Source organism: Atractosteus spatula, chromosome 14, assembly GCF_055471065.1.
Source record: "Atractosteus spatula isolate fAtrSpa1 chromosome 14, fAtrSpa1.hap1, whole genome shotgun sequence".
NCBI classification, from domain to species: domain Eukaryota; kingdom Metazoa; phylum Chordata; class Actinopteri; order Semionotiformes; family Lepisosteidae; genus Atractosteus; species Atractosteus spatula.
This window is the reverse complement of record NC_142719.1, coordinates 9,793,971-9,803,779: the sequence shown is the minus strand read 5'-3', so window position 1 is coordinate 9,803,779 and position 9,809 is coordinate 9,793,971.

Below are 9,809 nucleotides of genomic sequence, written 5' to 3'. Positions count from 1 at the left end.
AGCTCCTTCTGCATGTGGGCTGTAAAGGAACCAGTAGAGGTTTATTCTACAATGAAAAGAAAAGAAAGACAAAACGAAATGCTTCAGCTGGGGAGCCTCCTTCAGGCGCGTGGAACCTATTCAGGCCATTTGGTAGTTTTCTGATGAATGTGTAAGTATGCAAAATATTTATCTGATAATAAGTTGTGTCAAATATCAAAGGTTAAATAGCTGGAATGCGAACAGCCCATGTGTTGTATCAGAAGAGTTTAAACCTTTTATCATAGCTCACATAGAATGTGAAAAGTTTTGGATCATAGTGATTTTGTAGAGACATGATCTATCATCTTAAGAAGGACTGAAAAGTTCAACTGCTTTAAGTGATTAAACAATGATAAAGAAATCCTAGGCTTCAGTAAGACATTTGACAATTTTTCCCTTTGGACTTGGACCAGTAAAATATCTTAAAACCATTTCAATTAGCCGTTAATAGCTTCTAGATTCTTACAAAGAAAAGCCAAACTTGGCAAAGCAAGAACTTTTCATCGGTAGCTGAATTGCATAATTTAATAGAAAGTGTTCTCCCTTTTAAAAACATTCGAAGGCAGATGTGTTTGAAAGTTCAGAGAATTCCCCTCTTGTCTTCAGTAGGCTTCCGTCCCAGTTATGTCACATAGCAAGAGGAGAGGGGAGAGGGAAGGGAAGCAGATGTATTATTTCAGCAACCTGGTGGAGTATGTGGCTCAGCGCTGTGGGCGAGGCAGTACGAAAGGGAGTATGAAGATTGGTGTTGCAGAAGATTGAAACTGCCATCTCTCCCACACCTCTCTATTCTGGGTTTCCAGTAACAAGAACACGGCTTCAAAGGCTCCTATACAGCTCCACTTTGTGTGCCTTTCCCATGAAAAAATATGCAGTGGAAAATCATGGTAGACTTTCCTTGGCTTGTCTCATCCGGGGAGATTCCTGATAGGAGCATTTGGTCAGCATTCATACTTGAATTCATCCCACATCCAGTCATATTGGAAACCCGTGTAGGCTTAACAGAATGCTCTCCAGAGTCAAAGGGAGGCAAAGACTGTAATTTTATGACTATTTTATTTTTACCAAAAATGTTTTTTTCTTATTCTGTGTGAGGACATCTGGAGTCCACCATATCACAAGTGATTTTATTTTTTGATACCCTTGCTGTAGATGTTTTCTACAGCTGCTATGTTTTTACAGTACTTGGCCTTTGAGAGATTACTATAGAGCAGGGTTCTCAGACTGAATTCCCAGAGTGCCTAGCCAATCTCTTCTCCCCTACCTCTCAATTACATGGTTTATATAATTGTTTAATTTATTTCACAATTAGCAGTAATGTTAGATTAAGGATTTAATAAAGTAATTGAGTAATCTGTAAAAGTCATTACAAGAAATCCTGTATCCTGTTTCTGTAATTAATGGTAAATTTTTAACGAAACACCTGAAGATGCTAAGTCAGTGCTAATCAACCTACGGTACTCTTGGAGTACTTCCAATCAACTCCACAGTCTTAATTAAGGAGCTGATTTGAATCAAATTGTGTAGCAGAGTGAAACTGAGGACCTACATGTTGAGTAGAACTAGCAATAATAATAGAAGAGAAGAAGAAGAATGTGGTTTGATTGTAGATTACAATACTATAATAAAAGGCTTTAAAAGGATGCTGTTAGAAACAACATCCTTTGATTGTAACATTTGCTTGGTTCCAAAATGGATGACAAGAGTTCACATGGAGATTTTCTAGAAAGTGAGAATATTTGAAAGCTGTTTTATTGGCTTTGTTTTCTTAACTATAGAGTGCCAAGCTCCTTTTCAATTTAAACACTTTCAAAGATTTATTTATATAAGTACAAATATGTGTTTTTAAGAACCATAAATACAGTATATTACATACTGTAGATGTACTGTACATGGACACAGATACAGGTACTGTATGTATATGTATTCAGTACATATACAGAGGCTGTTTAAATGTTTGGCATAAGTTCTTCAGAGATCCCATTAATGTTTAGTAGTTTGGATTCCTCTCCCCCAAGCTTGATTTTTATGTTATGCTGTAGTCTTAATTTTCGTAGGGATGAGCAATTTGAACACAACATCTACATTGGAAAGTTTACTAGGCCTGTGAAAGTCTTGTGAATACGCTCCAGTCAAATGGAACTCTGTGATAAAAACTGGGTTCGTCTTTACATATACACGTGCCATTTTGACACTGAATATTAATTTAGCTGGTATTAACGATGCAATGTGGACGTAAGGTTTTCTATAAATTATGAAATGGGAAAGATCAGGGTGCCGGAAGGGGCCCTGCTGGAAATGACGGTATCAGTTGTTTATTTTGCTTTAACATCCTGTAAAAAAGAAAATCGGTTTTGGAGAAAATGATTCACAGTTTCTTCACAATGTTAATCCGGTCAGCTGTGGTTTGTTTTTCGTGTTCTTGTTTTCGTGTCGTTTAGTTGTTTTTTTTATTTGAAAGACAGGAAAATAAGAAAAGCTGAGGGGGGAGGCGGGGTATCGGGGGGAGAGCTGTTGCATTGTGGGGTGGGGGGGGTCAATTTGTAGATGAACATAATGGACGCCACACAGAAGAGGCGAATTACTGAAAAGCAAGTACGGTCCTTTCCCGTAGATTTCGCGCACGGAAAGGGACTGCGAGTGCGTGGTAGGGTTGCGTGGGCGTAGCACGGAGCACAAGAAAGGCTGTTGTAGTCATAGCCATAGTGAAGGTACAGTGACTGAACCCACAGAAATCGAGATGTGCAAGTGAAACCCCACCCCACTCTCACACCCCACTCCCACTCGCCCGCCCACGGCCCTTGAAGTGAAGTAAAATCAAGAGCTGATGAGCTCTTTCACTTTACCAAAAGCCATGAATCACACAAGTCATGCATGCCATTTTTTAATCATTATTATTTCCTCTCGAGTAACCTGATTGTCGGGCCTGTTTGATCTGCATACTGCACAGCCATTGCACTGAAACTCAATACAGACGTCACAAAAAGTTCACATAGGAGAATAACACCTTCATTCTTCGCTGTTGTCAAATTTATAAAAAAAAACATTTTGCATCAACTGCAGAAGGACGTCTGCATGACCGTCAAATGTTTTTTGAGATCAGTTATTGTGAATTGTCAGCCCCTTAATACAAAGTCGAAAACCCAAAAGGTATAAATATTTGAACATATTCATTAGGCTTTATTCAAGATGTGAATGAGGCCTGTGCTCTGTTAATGACCTACACAAACCCACGCAAATAGCATTCAATTTAACATCAGATTCTCTTTGTAGATGATGGTATTATGGACAGACTAATTAGGAGGAGGAAATGAGTAATTCTCTAAGGAAACATTGAAGTTAAGAAAGAATTTTCTCACAAGATTGCATTACATTTTATGGAATCTACAGCAGGTCAGTCTTTGAGCATTGATTTGGCAACTAGTGAACTAAAGCTAAAGTGCATCCAATTGTTTTCAATATCCTGAAAAATTACTGGAATGCTGAAGAAACAAAACCTGATTCATTGTAGCCTATGTCCTGAATAAAAAAACACAGGTTTTCTGCTTATTTCATTTTTGAGTGATTCTATTTGTGTGGACCTTACATGGTGTTGTAGGATGTATCCCTCACACACCATATCCTAGCCTTTTCCCTGTCTGCAGCAATCATCCAGGTGATGTGTTTTTGAAATAACTTAAAATTTGAAAAAAAAAATACTGTGCCGAACAGAGAGAATCGAACTTTTTCAAATAGCTTTAAAAACCGAGGGCGGTGATGAATCTCTCCTTGCCCAGTAAGAAGAAAAAGTTTAAAAAAAAGGCTCATTGTCCTGTCTTTACTGGAGTCTATCATCTCTCATCTTGGTTATTAAAAAGGAAAGTGTTTCGCAAATCAGGTGAATCCCCAAGTGCTCCTCCATGCTCCTGTGAGTGACGCAGTGAGCGAAAAGCTTCATTCTCTTTGCTTTCTCTCTGCTTTCACAGCAGACTTCCCCGACCAGCGTGAGCCCCCCTGGCACCCACTGACTCTGTTGAACCCCTAAAAACGCCCCAGTTCAGGTGCCCACTTGTGGGACAAGCTTTTATTTTCTCCGTCATGTTTTCAACCCCCCTGTAGCTTCATTCGGAAGCACAACATCACTTACAGAAGAACCTGTGATCTGACAATACTGTATATTGCTTTTTTCCCTTGCTTAAACCATCCAGTGCCTAAAATCATCGGGTCAAACCCTGTGGAAACGCTGCCTAAGTTCATTTTAGAAACGCGGCGTCCCTGGGGAAGCACCTCTCACACACACATATGGTGGTGATCGTACTTGTTAATGTTTTATTGTTTTTGCAGCTCAACAATTTGGAAATCCCACAATGCCAACAGGGGAGTGAGAATCTGTGAGAGGAGTGGTGTGCCTGTGCAGAAGTTAATAAATAATCCAAATTAACTGCAAAAGGGTCCCAATATCAGTAGTAGTAGTAGTAGTAGTAACTGTTAAAACTCAGAATTTTCATATAAAATGAAATGCTGCATCACTGCTTAACAGGGCTTTAGATTCTTTTTCTTGACAGTATATACTGTAGATCCATATATAAAAAAGATTTAGTGTTCTTCCTTTTCTGAATCAACATTTTTTAGATAACCTCCCCCAGTTTTAGCTCATTGTCTATATAAAAGCTGCAGTTTTAGGTGATTTCCACTTTGTCTGGCAGCATTTGTTGAGTAATGTTGTGTCTGATTCCTCTATTACTCTCTGTGTGTGACTTGGCACAGTACTCAACTGTTTTTCAGGTAGTGACTCCACCACTCAAACCCGTACACTCTGGTCATGAATCATTTCAGATACATTTTGATAACTGCAATTACTTAACTCTTGAGTGCTCTGTAATGTTTATGAGATCGAAGTTAAATGTGAAAGGATATTACTGTAGACTAAGAGGAATTAGGAACGTAACAAGTACTGTTCTACTTTTTGTGTTTTTAATGCCTCTTAAAAATATTTTTGTTATTGCAGACAGCAGAACACAGTAATAGAAAAAATAACATATTTGCATCTGTCTTGGCTAGATATCACCCTAGTGTCTCCAGGATGTCTCCTAGTGTCCCCAATGCCTCTCTCTCTTGCATTGGGGTCCAAGGTCCTCTCCTGTTTCTGCTCCCTTCTGTGTCTCACCTGCAGAGATGTTTTTAATAGGTCTCCAAAGGAAGATCAGCCTCTCCACATGATGTCATGTGGAATGCAGGGTCCAGAATAACACCAGGGCACCTCATCCCAAACGGGTTTTGCTTCTTGCAGGCCTTGCAGGTCTCCTGTCAAGACCTGAATTAGGGCAGTGTCTTAGCAGACACATCAGCCTGAACTAAACGCTCAGCATTTGGTTATTAAACATTAGCATTAGCTAGACTGTATAACATGTTAATCAAACGGTGCTGAGGACAACGTTATGCAGATAAACGTATTTTACATGTACTTTAAAAAAAGGCTTTATGCTTTGTAAGAATTACTTATTATTGTTAGTTCTACAAAATCAATGTTACTTCATTCTTGAGTGCTCTGTAATGTTTATGAGATTGAAGTTAAATGTAAAAGGATGCAACAGAATTTGTTAAGGAAATACTGCTTGTGTATGTATCTTTTCTTAAAAAGGGAGAGAATATGAATAGACATTTCAGAATATGAAAGAGTGTAATTGTTATAGTTTAGTTAAAAATACAGGTTATTTGATTTTATTTTTCTTAAACTGACAGTTTTGCTTTTGTGGTACTGCTTTCAATTTGAGTCTGATGTCCAAACCATTCTGAACACTTTTTTTTTTAAAAAAGTAAGTGTTTCACAATGAGTACATCTTTTGATAAATTAGATTTTACTGAAAAACAGCATAACTTCATTTAAAAAAACATAAACAATTCAAGGAAACTTGATTAGTCTGTTGAATTTGCAGGTGATTTAATGCCATGTACAGTATAATATATCAGTGGAGATTTTGGAGTATAATCTATCAAATAAGTACCCGTGATTGTATTATATAATTGTATATATTGTAATTATATATATACATATTTATTCCCTGTAAATAGACAACATTGTAGTGATTAATAAGAACATTTGCTATTGACCATAAATACAACATGCCACAATGTCTATCCATACACCATATTCATAATAAGGACTTTGGAAAATGTGTTAAATGTTGCCATACATCAAGTTATTTTCCTTCATTGGGATTTTAAGCAATGAATTCTACTTCAGTGGCCAAGGCATGACCGTAAGATTTACAAAAGTCAAAGACTACCAGAAGATTTTGTGATATACCTAGTATACAGTGAGTGCTGTGCGTTTTTTCTTAATTTATACATCCCCTAGACTGGATGACTGAATATTATATTAATGCTAATCTGTAACTCTTGGGCCACAAGCTAGAGCAAACATTGGTTGCTTTGTTTGCGTCTTCTGTGTGGCACTAATACACACAGTAAATCATTACTCCAAAGACAAAGTCTGTTTGGAAGATCTGTGCAATCCTGAAATACAAGTGGTTGCATCTGTGCTCGCCATCCATTAAGAAATGCATCCCTGCTCTATCTGTAGCCTCACCCCCACCAAACCCAGTATGCAATACTGTGAACGTCCGATAGCTCTGAAAAAGTAAAGGGGATCCAGTATCTGTTAAGGCAACTAACTCACTTTGTATTTGGGATAGGTATAAAAATTGTGTTTTTCAGAGGAGAGTTTGCATACTCCGACCTAAGCATGGAAAGTCTAAAAGAAAGACTTTCCATGGAAAACTGCTGAACTGCAAAATTTTATAAAAACTGAGTCCTTAAAAACCCTTTACCAATCATGAGTATCTTGGTCACATTTTTTTCTGTTGTTGTTGTTCTTTCCTCTCAAAAGTTATTCTGAGAACCAGTTCCTTTATTGTTGTTAAATTTGAGAACTGTCTGTGTAAAAAAGTGCTTTTTTTGGAAACAGAAGAATGAGTAATTGAGGAAAATGAGAAGAGAGAGTGGTGTACCAACTGCTATGTTGCACGGACACAGTTATTTTGAGTATCTATAGGAAGTCATAGCATGTGAAAATGCAAAAGTTATTTATATTGATATATGTACGTGACTTATTTCCCTCCTTTAGTAAGTATATGCTAGCCACACAGGAACTGGAGATGCTATTTACATTTCGCTTGTGTTCAGAGGATCATAAACAGGTAATTATCTCCTTAATGCAAGTTTATTCCACTTCAGAGAAAAGCATACTCCCACACTGAATAAAAAAAAAATATTATTTATTAAGATGGAGCCTTAAAACAAAATGACTCCCAGTCAGTAAATAAATGTATCGTATAAGTGAATACTTAATGAAATATTGTTATGTGTTAGTGGGCTTATAATTATCAAATAATATCAATCAATGTTAAATTCAATCATATCCAAACACCAGTTTGCAATGCAAGCAACTTATGTTTAATAAAAATGACACTCCCTACACTCGGGGAACACTATACAGTATGTTACATGATATGTGTGTTCTTGAGTTCTTCTCCACAGCCTGGTAACAATGGTACTGCAATAACTAGGAGACAAGCTTAATAGGAAAGACAAATATTTTATTACAAATAGTTGTGTAAGAACGATAGAAAATTCTATAAAATACACAGTTTTTGTACTGATATATACAATCCAAACCTTCTACAGAACGAGAAATTACAGAAATCTCCCCAACAGTTTAATGTAAAACATCTTAAAACTGTAAAGAGAGAACCTGCATCCTATTAAACAATCCTACCCAGGACTGAATCACTCTTAAATCAGATGCTAACTCAGTAGGAACCAATTTCTCTATTTCTCCACATCAGTAACCAATAAGAGATGTCTTTCATTCTGTACGGTACGTTCCACAGGAAATTAGTATTTTCAACAATACAAGTCCTTTTTATAAGAATGCAGTATTATTCCACTGTACCTGGACAGATTCTGAGTTCTGAGTCTGCTGAAGAGAGGAAAACTCTCTCATGGACCCCATCACTTCTCCAGTCTTGGCTTTCTTCCTCTCTGCTCTCCCACATTGCTGTGTTTTACTTACCCGAACTTGAGGCCTGCTCTGTTCTCTATTCCTTTTCCCATGTAGGCTGGCTTAATGATCTCTCCCAGAATGATCTGGATGTTCTGTGAGGGATGATTTAATTATTTAACGGGGAATTTATTCTGTCTGAGTATCTTTTGTGTGCTTATCTGGATCTTTGGCCATGGTGCCTTTCTTCAGGTGAGCTGATCAGATAATGACAGCCAATGTAAATTTTAAATGGGAATGCCCCTTAATAATAATAATTAATAATTGATTACACTTACTGTATATAGCACTTTTCTAGACGCTCCACTCAAAGCGCTTTACAGGTAATGGGGACTCCCCTCCACCACCACCAATGTATCATCCTTTTGGAAAAGGATGCTTTTCTTGAAAACTTCAAACATTTTTCTAACCCTAGAGCCACAACAATATATAATGTAGAATTGTGTAATAAAATGGAACTAATTCATACAACAAGATTCTGTAGTTTGTCAACTAAATAAAAAAAATAATAAAAAATAATAAAGTATCCAAATTAAATACAAATTATTATAGATAATAATTAAGAATTGCTTGCAGTTATATAGCACTTTCTGGACACTCCATTCAAAACTCTTTACATTTAATGGTGGGTCCTCTCCACCACCACCAATGTGCAGCCCCACCTGGACAATGAGCTATCAGTGGGGAGGAGAACTGAGTGATGAAGCCATTTCATAGTTGGAGATTATTAGGAGACCATGATTGGTAACAGCCAGGGGAATGTGTGGCCATGGTGCTGGGGTTACACCCCTACTCTTTTCATGAAATGCCTGGGGAATTTTAAGGATCACAAAGACTCAGGACCTTGGTTTCATGTCCCATCCAAAGGACTGCGCCTTTTTTACAGTATAGTGTTTCCATCACCATACTGGGGCACTAGGACCCACACAGGCTGTAGGGTGAGCACCTCCTACTGGTCTCACTTACTGTACACCTCTTCCAGCAGCAACCTTAGCTTTCCCAGGAGGTCTCCCATCCTGGGGAGTAGTGCTGGCCATAGCTCACACCTGCTTAGCTTCAGTAGACTGCCAGTTGTGAGTTGCAGGGTGATGTACAGTATCTATTGGCTAAGATTATAGATAATATAATCCTCATGTTTCTGGGTTGCAGGTTCCAGCATAGGGGTACAGAGGCGAAAAACATTCACACATGAGACTGTGAAAGGAGAAAAGAGAATGACTGTGTGCATCAGAAGAGGCGTGCAGAAGATGTCAGAGGAAAAAGGATAAAGAAAAGACTGAAATAGGAATGGGGCAGAGTGATAAATGGAGCAGAAATGGTCAGGGGTGAGTGTACAGAGTAGTTATTGCAGTGGAAAAGCAGCAGGATACTAAGGGGGATTCAGGAGAGGGCAGTCTGCTCATACAGGGGGGCCAAGTGGGAAATAAACTGCAGCAGTGCAGTCTAGAAAGTGCAGGGGTTTTGACCAAGAGTGGAGCTTGTATGTAGCTACATACTGTAGATGGAGTATACATGAAATCTAAAAAAAGCGACTTGGGCATGCAGGGGAAGAAATAGAGTGAGCAGGAAAATTAGGAATGAAGAGTAACACCAGGGTTCTTTGCGGGGAGCTCTTCAGGGAATCTGAGTTTACTGTGAGTGCATCCAGGAGGAAATGACTCATGGACAGGTACAGTAGATATCCACACAGAAAGATATTAGAAAAGAAAGAAATATGACAGCACCTGCTACCTGAGCTAACAGGTGA